The sequence below is a fragment of the Lupinus angustifolius genome, chromosome LG10 (assembly GCF_001865875.1).
Source record: "Lupinus angustifolius cultivar Tanjil chromosome LG10, LupAngTanjil_v1.0, whole genome shotgun sequence".
NCBI classification, from domain to species: domain Eukaryota; kingdom Viridiplantae; phylum Streptophyta; class Magnoliopsida; order Fabales; family Fabaceae; genus Lupinus; species Lupinus angustifolius.
This window is the reverse complement of record NC_032018.1, coordinates 16,271,613-16,281,647: the sequence shown is the minus strand read 5'-3', so window position 1 is coordinate 16,281,647 and position 10,035 is coordinate 16,271,613.

Here is a 10,035-nt window from a genome sequence, read left to right as displayed (position 1 = left end):
TTTGATGGATCCATATCCAAGAATAAAGCAAGGTTAATAGAAAATGGGTTTTTATAAAGAGAATGGTTGGATTACATAGAAGTATTTGATCTAGTGGCCAGGACTGAAACAATAAGACTAGTAGTAGGAATTGCTTGTGCAAGGAACTAGAAATTATTCCAGCTTAATATGAAATAAGCCTTCCTTCATGGTCCCTTATGGGAAGAAGTTTATGTTTATCAGCCTCTTGAATTCATTGTTAATGGGAAAGAACATCAAGTCCATAAGCTAAGAAAAGCATTATATGGCTTGCAGCAAGCTCCAAGATCTTGGAATAAAAGGATTAATTCTTTTCTCTTCAAACTGAAGTTCAAAAAATGCATAGTAGAGCACAATGTATATGTTAAAGATAGTGGAAATGGTGATTTGATGATAATATGCCTTAATATTGATGACTTGCTCATTATAGGCTCCAATCCAAGAGAAATTGAAGAGTTTAACAGAGTCATGGAAGTTGAGTTCGAAATGACAGACTTGGGCAAGCTAAGCTATTTCCTTGGATTGGAATTCACCTACATTTCTGTTGGGTTATTAATGCATCAGAAGAAATATGCTAAAGACTTGTTGTAGAGATTTAACATGAACTCCTGCAATCCAGTGATTAGCCTAGTTAAACATAATTAAAGCTCACAAAATATGAAGAGGGTGAAGAAGTGAATGAGACCCTATACAAACATATTGTAAGGTCCTTGAGATTTCTATGCAACAACAGACCAGATTTGTCCTATGGAGTTGGACTTGTAAGCAGATTCATGTGCAATCTTAAGAAATCCCATATGCCAGCTGTTAAAAAATTGTTAAGATATATGCAAGGAACAACTAACTATGAAGTTCTATTTCCAGTCAAAAGGCAAGAAATAAAATTGGAAATGGTTGGGTTTGTAGACTCAAATTACTATGGTGACTTGGTTGAAAGAAAAAAACACCTCAGGATACTCGTTTTTGTTTAATGATGCTCCAATTTCTTGGTATTCTAAGAAGCAGCTAGTAATTGCATTGTCTAGTTGTGAAGCAGAGTACATCTCAAGGAGTTATGGTACATGTCAAGCGGTATGGTTTAAAGAATTGATGAGAAAAATGAAGATTGATATCAAGATACCAATGCAACTTAAGATTGACAACATTTCTGCCATTAACTTGGCCAAAAATCCAGTGAGCCATGGCGAAAGCAAGCAGATAGAAGTGAGATTTCATTTCCTTAGGGGCTTGGTAAGCAGAGGAAAGCTTGAAGTTGCTTACTGCAAAACAGATTTGCAGCTAGCATATGCACTTACAAAAGCATTAAAGGGGTATAGATTTAAGGATTTAAGAAAAAAGATGGGTGTTGTATCAATTAGATATTTGGTTTAAGAGAGAATGTTAAAAAAAGTGTAACCCAAATGCATTAGTGATTGGTTAGGTGTATTGGCAAAGAGTTAGTTAAGTTTGTTGATACTTGCCATTTTTAGTTAGAATTTGAAATTCTGGTTTTTTGTCTTGTAAACACTTTTTATAAGTAGAAAGTTTTGTCTCTTTTGATAATTGAATGAATTTGGTGAATTATACTTCATAGCACTTCTTCTTTCTTTTTCTTTTTCACTGTGAATTCCAACATCAACAACCCAACCAAGTATTGAAGAGAGGAGTGATCAATAGATTCATACAGAGATTTTGTGTTGAAAGTCCTCCCCATGAAAGGTTAGATAACATGTTCATATGATGATAAGACATACCAATAACTCTATAGTAAGTATGAACTATTTTTTAGTGTATTCAATATTCGAATGGGAGTAACTCACACTTGTGAAAGAGATGTATCCCAAGTGTGAATTAGTGTAGTGAACAAAGTTCTGCATCACAAAAGTTGTTAAGTTAAAAAAATGTAGTATCAAACTTGCTTATATACTTATTTCACTTAGTTTACATAAGAATAACTTAACTCATAGATATCTCAATGAAAGTAATTAGTAAATATAGAATTTAATATATGTGTATATATAATAGTGAAAGTTTGAGGGTCTAAGATTATTGAAAAAAGAGTTGAAAGCAAAAGGGTTCTTTTAATTGGCTGCAAATGAATGTAGTAAACCGATGCATGGAAATTATTTTTAGTATAGTGGAATGTTGAATATATTCAATCATTCATGGGGAATGAACCAAAGGTATGGCCTCTCATCACTTACACTCAACCTCAAGTCATTTCATTTCAAAGCCCCAAATCACAACATGATATGAAATGCATCTCATCTTCTGTTTATGCGCCGCGCAATTTTCATTCCCATTCCCACGCGTGTTATGGAACCACATTTTTGTCTCTTCCAATTTACAGAATATGCCACTGCTTTTTCATTTTGCAAAATGAACAAACCTAGCTATATCTCACCTTTCATTTTCAACTTCTTCCATCTATTCTTTCAACTCCTCGTGTATCTCAACGTCTACATGTATATTCAGTTTTATTTTACATTGATTGTTAGTTGATGAAACAGTGAAACATTGATTGTTAGTGTACATATTCACATACATACAATGTATCCCCCACTTAAAGAACAAAAATATTAAAACATGGAATGTATCTTCATCAATTAATGCTCTGCCATCACGAGGAATATAATCACTTTAATTAGATTTCTTTATTTATTTATTTGTAGCTCACTCAAAAACTGAGGCAATCGAGGAAGCAAACAATTAGTAAATACGTTTAATGAAGAAATGGCCGACACTCAATTGGGTTGTCCTGAACAGACCAGAACAGTAACACAGGCTTTATGCAGCGACATGTTTTCTTTTGCCTTTACTATCCCCAACATTATCATTTACATTTTCTTATCCTCATAATAGTAACATATGAGTTTTATACATTGTTATTGTATATTTATCATTCATATTTTATTTTTGATAAATGTTAGTATTTTGTTGAAGGTGAGAGTAAAACTCACAATGTTCTTCATTTCCTTCCTTAAACCCTTTACCTTAACACCAACACCTTACGACTTCATTTCATTCATGTTTTATCATCATTAACTCTTAAAATAAAAATACAAATAAATAATAGATAATATATTGACTTATATAAATCTTTATACCATAAATATTAAACTCATAACTACTTCATTCCTCCATCTATTAACTTTTTTTTAGATTCTCTATATTAAACTTAGGTTTATTGCAATATGGATAATTAGGAGACATGCAACCCATGCAACAACAAATTAAAATCTAGTTACGATATCTTTCAAAGACTACAAAAATCAAAATATTATCTATACTTTGTGTATCTATCATTATAGACTAATTTTTAATTTTCTATTTTACTTTTAATATTTTTTTTTAATTTTTATAAAAAAACTAAATAATTGTAGGGAATCACCATTAACACATTAATTATATATCTCATATTAAATGAGACATTATAATAAATACAAAAAAATAGTATAATGTACTGTCAATCAAAAAATATTATAATTCTTTAAAATAAAATATATAAAAGTTGAATAATTAATATCATAAAATATGAATGTTTTTTTATCAGCAAAAGAAAATTATAATAATAAAAATAATTACAAAGAAAAAGAACAAAAATAAAGCAAAAACAAGAAGAAAAGAACCAATTACAAAGTGGAATTAAGACAAGATAATGATTTAGAAACTCAATCTGAGTAAGAAAAGGAATCATTGCCCATCTGGCCATTAACCCAAAGCCAAGAGTTAACTCTTGCCGCTTATAAATTATGAATGTTAGTTAATGGGACACGATAGTATCCATAATTACACTTGTGAATTAAAACACTATTTGCATTAAACTCAATATTTTTACCCTTACTTCCACTAAAAAAACTAAGCAATCTCATATGTGAATGTCACGTTTCTTTTCCCCGTCCTGGCTTAATTAGTGCTTAACCAATTTTCTAATCTTTTTTTATATATCGACATTTTATTTTGTTAATGAATATAATTGTAGGAGTTTGAATCCAAACACATATGATCAACGAGACAGAGTTCTATAGAGAAAGTTAACTGTTGGAACAACCCATTTAGTACTTAAGTGTACTACTAATAATTTCTATGCGCGTAATTAACATCACTTAAGTATGTTACTACTGGTGATACATAATTATAATGACACATTTTGATGTGAATTTGACGCAAAGATGAAAATAGAATAGAATAATAAGTTTCAGTGATATATCATATATTTGCATGATGTCATATTAACGTAAGAGAAGTTTCATTAAATGTTTGGACAATGATGGACCTAAAGTTTGAAATGTTGTATGTAGCATGAACTGGAACTCATTCTTTTGCTTTTGTTTTAACCTTTTTATATGGTCATAAAAGAGCGAAAGACCTGCGTCTTGATGCAAAGAAGAATGAATAATAGGTCCTACTATGAATCATGTTGATGAGATGGTTCATGTAAAGTTTTCAAGCATATGCATTCCCTATTTTCTTTTTCACTCTTTTTGCCTTGTTCCACCAAAAATGGTAAAATCTTTACAACAAAAGTTAGACACTATTATATTGAACTCACCTTTTCTCTAGTTTTTTCTCTTGTTATTAAACCTCAGCTTTTCAATCACTTTCTCACGGATTATAATTTACCAAGAAATCAGTTAAAAAATCCATTTTAGCATCCTTAAACTAGGACCTTCTTAGGCCCTTGATGAGTTCTTTTAAAACCGTTACTTTTCCATAAAGACGAAATCTACTACATTACATTCTCAAAAACTCAGTTACAAAAAGAAGAGGAGAATATAAAACAAACGAAGAAACAGACGAGAAATTCCATTTTAGCATTCCCAAAACTTTAGAATATAAAACAAACGATTTTTAGGAAGCAACAAAATCAATGAATTGAGCACTAGTTTAAGAAAGAAAAAAATAAAGAGGAGAAAAACTTGGTTGTAGACCACTTCAAATCCTTATATTTAATAATTTGATAAGTCATTAAATTGTGAGATTTTTCCCATTTTTCTCTTTCCTTTAATAATTTAATGAAGTGAAACCTATAATTTAATGACTTATCAAATTATGATTGAGTGACTGAATGTATATAAATATGAAGTGTTAGGATTGTCTCCAACAAAGTTTTTCTCAAAAAAAGATAATGGGATGGTCGTAATCATTTATTAAAACATTTATAATATATTTATGACGTGTGAGATTTAAGACTCATGTGAAATTAAAATGTTGTGTTGGGTTAAATAAACTATCAAAATGTGAGTGTATTTTTTTATTTGTTTTTTAATATTAACAATAATAACCATATAATTGTGGAAATCATAAAGTGGTTTGGTGATTATAGTGAAGAATATAGTGAAAAATGTTCTGAGTTCGAATCTCATCTACAACAAAATACTAATATCTAATATATGTTTATAAATAAGAATGAAAAATCTTATGAAACTAATATTTATCATAGATGTTCAATATGTGAGCAAATGTTTATTAATTCTATAATCTATGAGGTATATACATATATGCATGTTATTACATTTCAATGCTTTCAAACTTTTCAGACACTAGAAAGGAGAGGCTTTGTACTAGCTAAACTCCACTATTATTACAGAGGGCAGCTTTTGTTGAGAATGACCACTCTACAACCTACATTTTTGAAAGGCTGACCCAAATTAAAATTCATTAAAATTCATATCAATCTACTTTAACCTTTGCATACACAAATACACACGTCATATACACACATTACTATCAACATTTGTGACAATTGAAACAAAAGTAAACAACCGACAACAACAATCCAATAATATCATTATTTTTCCAGTATGTTTGCAGGCTTGTTTTTTAAAGGAAATATGTGGGAAAGAAAAGAAAGCTTATGGCCTCATTTGGGGGAGAGAAAAGAGTGAGTAGATCGGAGAGAAATAAATATTTTATTCTCAGTGAAAAAGAAAAGAGAGAATAAAAAATGTGTGAGATTTACTGAAATTTTTTCTTCTCTAGTCAGGTAAAAGAAAAAAATGATTTCACAATGAAATGTCTAAAATACTCTTAAATTTTTTCATACATGTTGGTTTTAACTACTAATAACATGCATAAATCTCTTTTGGGGTATAAAAAAATATTAATCAATAAATTAATTGAAATTATAATATAATATTTATAATATAAAATTATAAACTTAATTTTTAATTAATAATAAAACAATATTTTTCTCCTTTTCATTATTTAGGGATGTTCTTGTCATTTGAAATACAATATCATCTTTATCTTATTACTTTCTATTCAACTAAATAAAAGATCAAGAAAATGAAATATTTCTTCCAATTTCTTTCATTCTTTTCTTGTACCAAATATTATAAAAAATATTATATTTCTCCTTTCTCTCTTCTACCAAATATTATAAAATATATTCTATCTCTTCTTTCTCTCTTGCTACGTGTATATTTTATAGTTCCTTAGTTTTTCTCTCAATTCTATCATTTGGTCACAAAAAATTTAAGAGTCTATGTTATAAATATATTTTATACTTCTCAATTTGTTCAATTTTATCATCTATTTCCAAAAATCAATTCTATCATTTCTCTCACCCTTATCTCTTTTATATTCTTTCTCATCAAAAAAATGATTGTATGTGTCTCTCTTCCTTCTCTTCCCATTCCACTATGCAAAAAAGCTAATGAAAACCCCAAATTAATAAAAAAAAACAAAATTATCTTTTAGGAGAAAGATAACATCATGTACGGACTCTCTTTTAAGAATAAAAATGATGTTTAAATATTATTTTTATTATATGAAAAATTATAATGATTTATAAAATAATGTGTGAGACGTAAATAAGAATAATGATGTTGTTTTCTATTATGGATACTCTAATTCTCTTAGCAATTAACTATGAAGTACCCTATAATATTTATTTTCCATAAAGCTAAAAAAGAAAGTAATAAGAGAAACTTGCATCAATGTTGGAAAATTTTAAAGTATACTTACACACGGCATGTTGAACCAAATTGATGAAAAAACTAAAAAAGGCGCTGCTTAAAACCGGACCTGTCGGGTACATTTCTGGTCGTTAGGTTGCATGCGTGATGTAAGCCATTGGAGCCAAGCATGTCTCCCACTAGTTGAATACTACTATCTTATGCTAATTTAATTACAACTTCACTAAAAACTTCCTATATTTGATTATATAGTAATATTAAAAATGATTATTTTGCCTTTTGTATGTAATCCTATTCCAGGAGGGAATATCCATTCTAACAAGGACTTTTCAATATATAACACTCAAATTCAGGTTTTATTTAATGGAAATGAACATGAATCATTTGAATCAGCCCATCATTATTTATGTAAAAATGATTCTACATATGCTTCTTGTTAGGAATTCCATACTGGATAGAATGATAAATTTAATGTGGTACTTAAGCTGTGAAACTCTCTCACTTAATAGACTAGTTTTTTGGGTTGGGTTTTTCTCATGTATTTAAGTCCTAACAATTGGTGTCTTTCATTAAGAGTTGTCACAGAAATGACTGAATGTAGGCTGGATTAAGGTACATTATTGAATACTGATAGGTGAGTGAAGCCACCAAATGAGAAATGACTACAATCAGGTCAGTGTCGATAGAGTGAAAGTCGTCGTGGATGTCGACTCTTAAAGGGGTGGAAATGTTAGGAGTCCCACATTGAGTAGAATGACAAAATTAATGTGATACTTAAGCCATAAGGTTCTCCCACTTAATAAACTAGTCTTTTGAATTGAGCTCTCATCATATATTTAATTCCTAATACTTCTCTTATAGAGGAAAAAAGACCTTGTATATTGATCTAGCAACATAAATCCTAGGAAATATTTACATTTTCCAATATTATTCAGCTCAAGTTTAACCATTATTTATTTCTGAACTTCAGATATTTCTGCTACATCATTCTTTATCAAAATCATGTCATTATGTACATGTAAATAGAGTATGATCCGATTTATTTTGTCAAGTGCCATATTAGCATAAGAATGGTTATGTGATGAATAGTATGCAATCTCTAAGTGTTGATCATTAGCAAAGAAATTATATTTTTATAGCATAAATGAAAAATAATACGAACAAACTTTGTTGATATTATTTTTATCTATACTTATATATAAAGGTAAAACATGTCTAAAAGATATTTAGGTAATTGAGTTAGCGTAATTTCTATATTTCTATTGTGCCCTTACTACTATATAAATACAAAATATGTCTAAAAGATATTCAGGTAATTGAGCATATATAATTTTATTCAATTTCATTTATGTGTCATCATATATCTCAATTTCATTATAACATTCCAAAAAAACAAAGTTTAATACAATAAAGCCAAAACATGGTTAACTACCACCATATGGTAATTTCTATTTTCTTATTTTGCCTTTAACTACCACCATGTGGTAATTTCTACTTTCCTATTTTGCCTTTCAGTTTTGTGAATTCTACTTGTTGCATATCATTCCCCGCTAAGACTTGGTTATCAACATAAACTAATATTACAGTAAAGTTAGAGTTAGAGAATTTAATGAAGAGAGAGTGATCAGAGTGATATTTGGAATATCAAATATTTACCAATGTTATAGTTAATTAGTCACGCCATTGTCGACTAGCTTGTTTCAAGCCATAGATGAACTTTTCTAACTTACAAACTAATTTGTTGTTGGCAGTATGCAGTCCATGAGGGATCTTCATGTATGCTTCTTCCTTAAGATCGCCATGAAGGAAGGTTGTATTAATGTCAAGTTGATAGAGGTGTCATTTGTGAATTGCAGCTAGGAAAAGTAAAACTCTGATAGTGGTCATCTTCATACCAGGGCTGAAAGTGTCCAAGTAGTCCACTCCTTCATTTTGATTGTACCTTTAGCAACTAGTCTTGATTTGTATCTTTCAATGGATCCATCAACATGGTGTTTGATTTTGAAAACTCATTTGCAATCTATGGCCTTCTTTCCAAGAGGTAGATTAGTTAAAAAAAACAAGTGTTATTGTTTTGAAGTGCATATAATTCTGCTTGGATTGCTTGTCTCCAACAATCTTGGAGAATAGCCTCTGAGTAATTGATAGGAATATGATCAATAGAAATGGTAAGAGAAAAAAAAATTTGATTACTAAAGAGATTATCATATGTAATGTGATTACAAATATGATACTTAACCTTTGGTGTGGTAAATTGGAGAGAGTTAGAGGCGAAGTTACAATGATAATCAACCAAACAATTGGGTGTTTTTTTTATCCTATGAGAATGTCTAATAGGATTGGAGTCAGGGATGATTGGTGTTGAGTCAGAATTTAGGTTAGGTATAATTGGTGTTGGATTGTTGATATTCTCTAGTGGTCTCATGTCTAAGATATTAGTCTAGGTAGTGAAGGGGTCATGAGCATGAGTAGGTAAGATTGGTGCATTGGTATGGACAGAATTGTCTGGGGTAGACAATCTGAAAAGAAATATATGTTCATAAAAATGGACATTTCTTGAGATAAACATCTCATTTTGTGAAAATCAAGAAGAATATATCCTTTGGTGCCATGTTGAAATCCTAGGAATATGCATTTTCTGGATCTAGGATATAGTTTTCTTCTATTAAAAACTCGTGTTGAAGAGTAGCATAAATAGCTAAACACTTTCATGTTTCTAATATTTGGTAGGGTGTGATGGAGTTCTTCATAGGGTGATTTGTTGGATAAAAAGGTAGTTGGATGTCTATTAATCAAATGTATAGAATAAGCTATACCGTAATTCCAAAAACATGTAGGAAGGTTGGATTGAAAGATGAGATTTCTTTCTACAATAAGGATATGTTGATGCTTTGAACAATATCATTTTGTTGTGGTGTTTCCAAATAAGAGGTTTGATGTTGAATACCTCTAAAGAGATAAAAATCTCTTAAAATGAACTCCTTAACATTATCACTTCTTATGGCATTCAGTTTGTATTTTAAAAAAATCTATATAACAAACAAAAACATAAACTAATTGGTTTGTTTATGACTTGGCTCTCATAAAGAAAAGCTATGTGAATCTGGTTTGAATATCA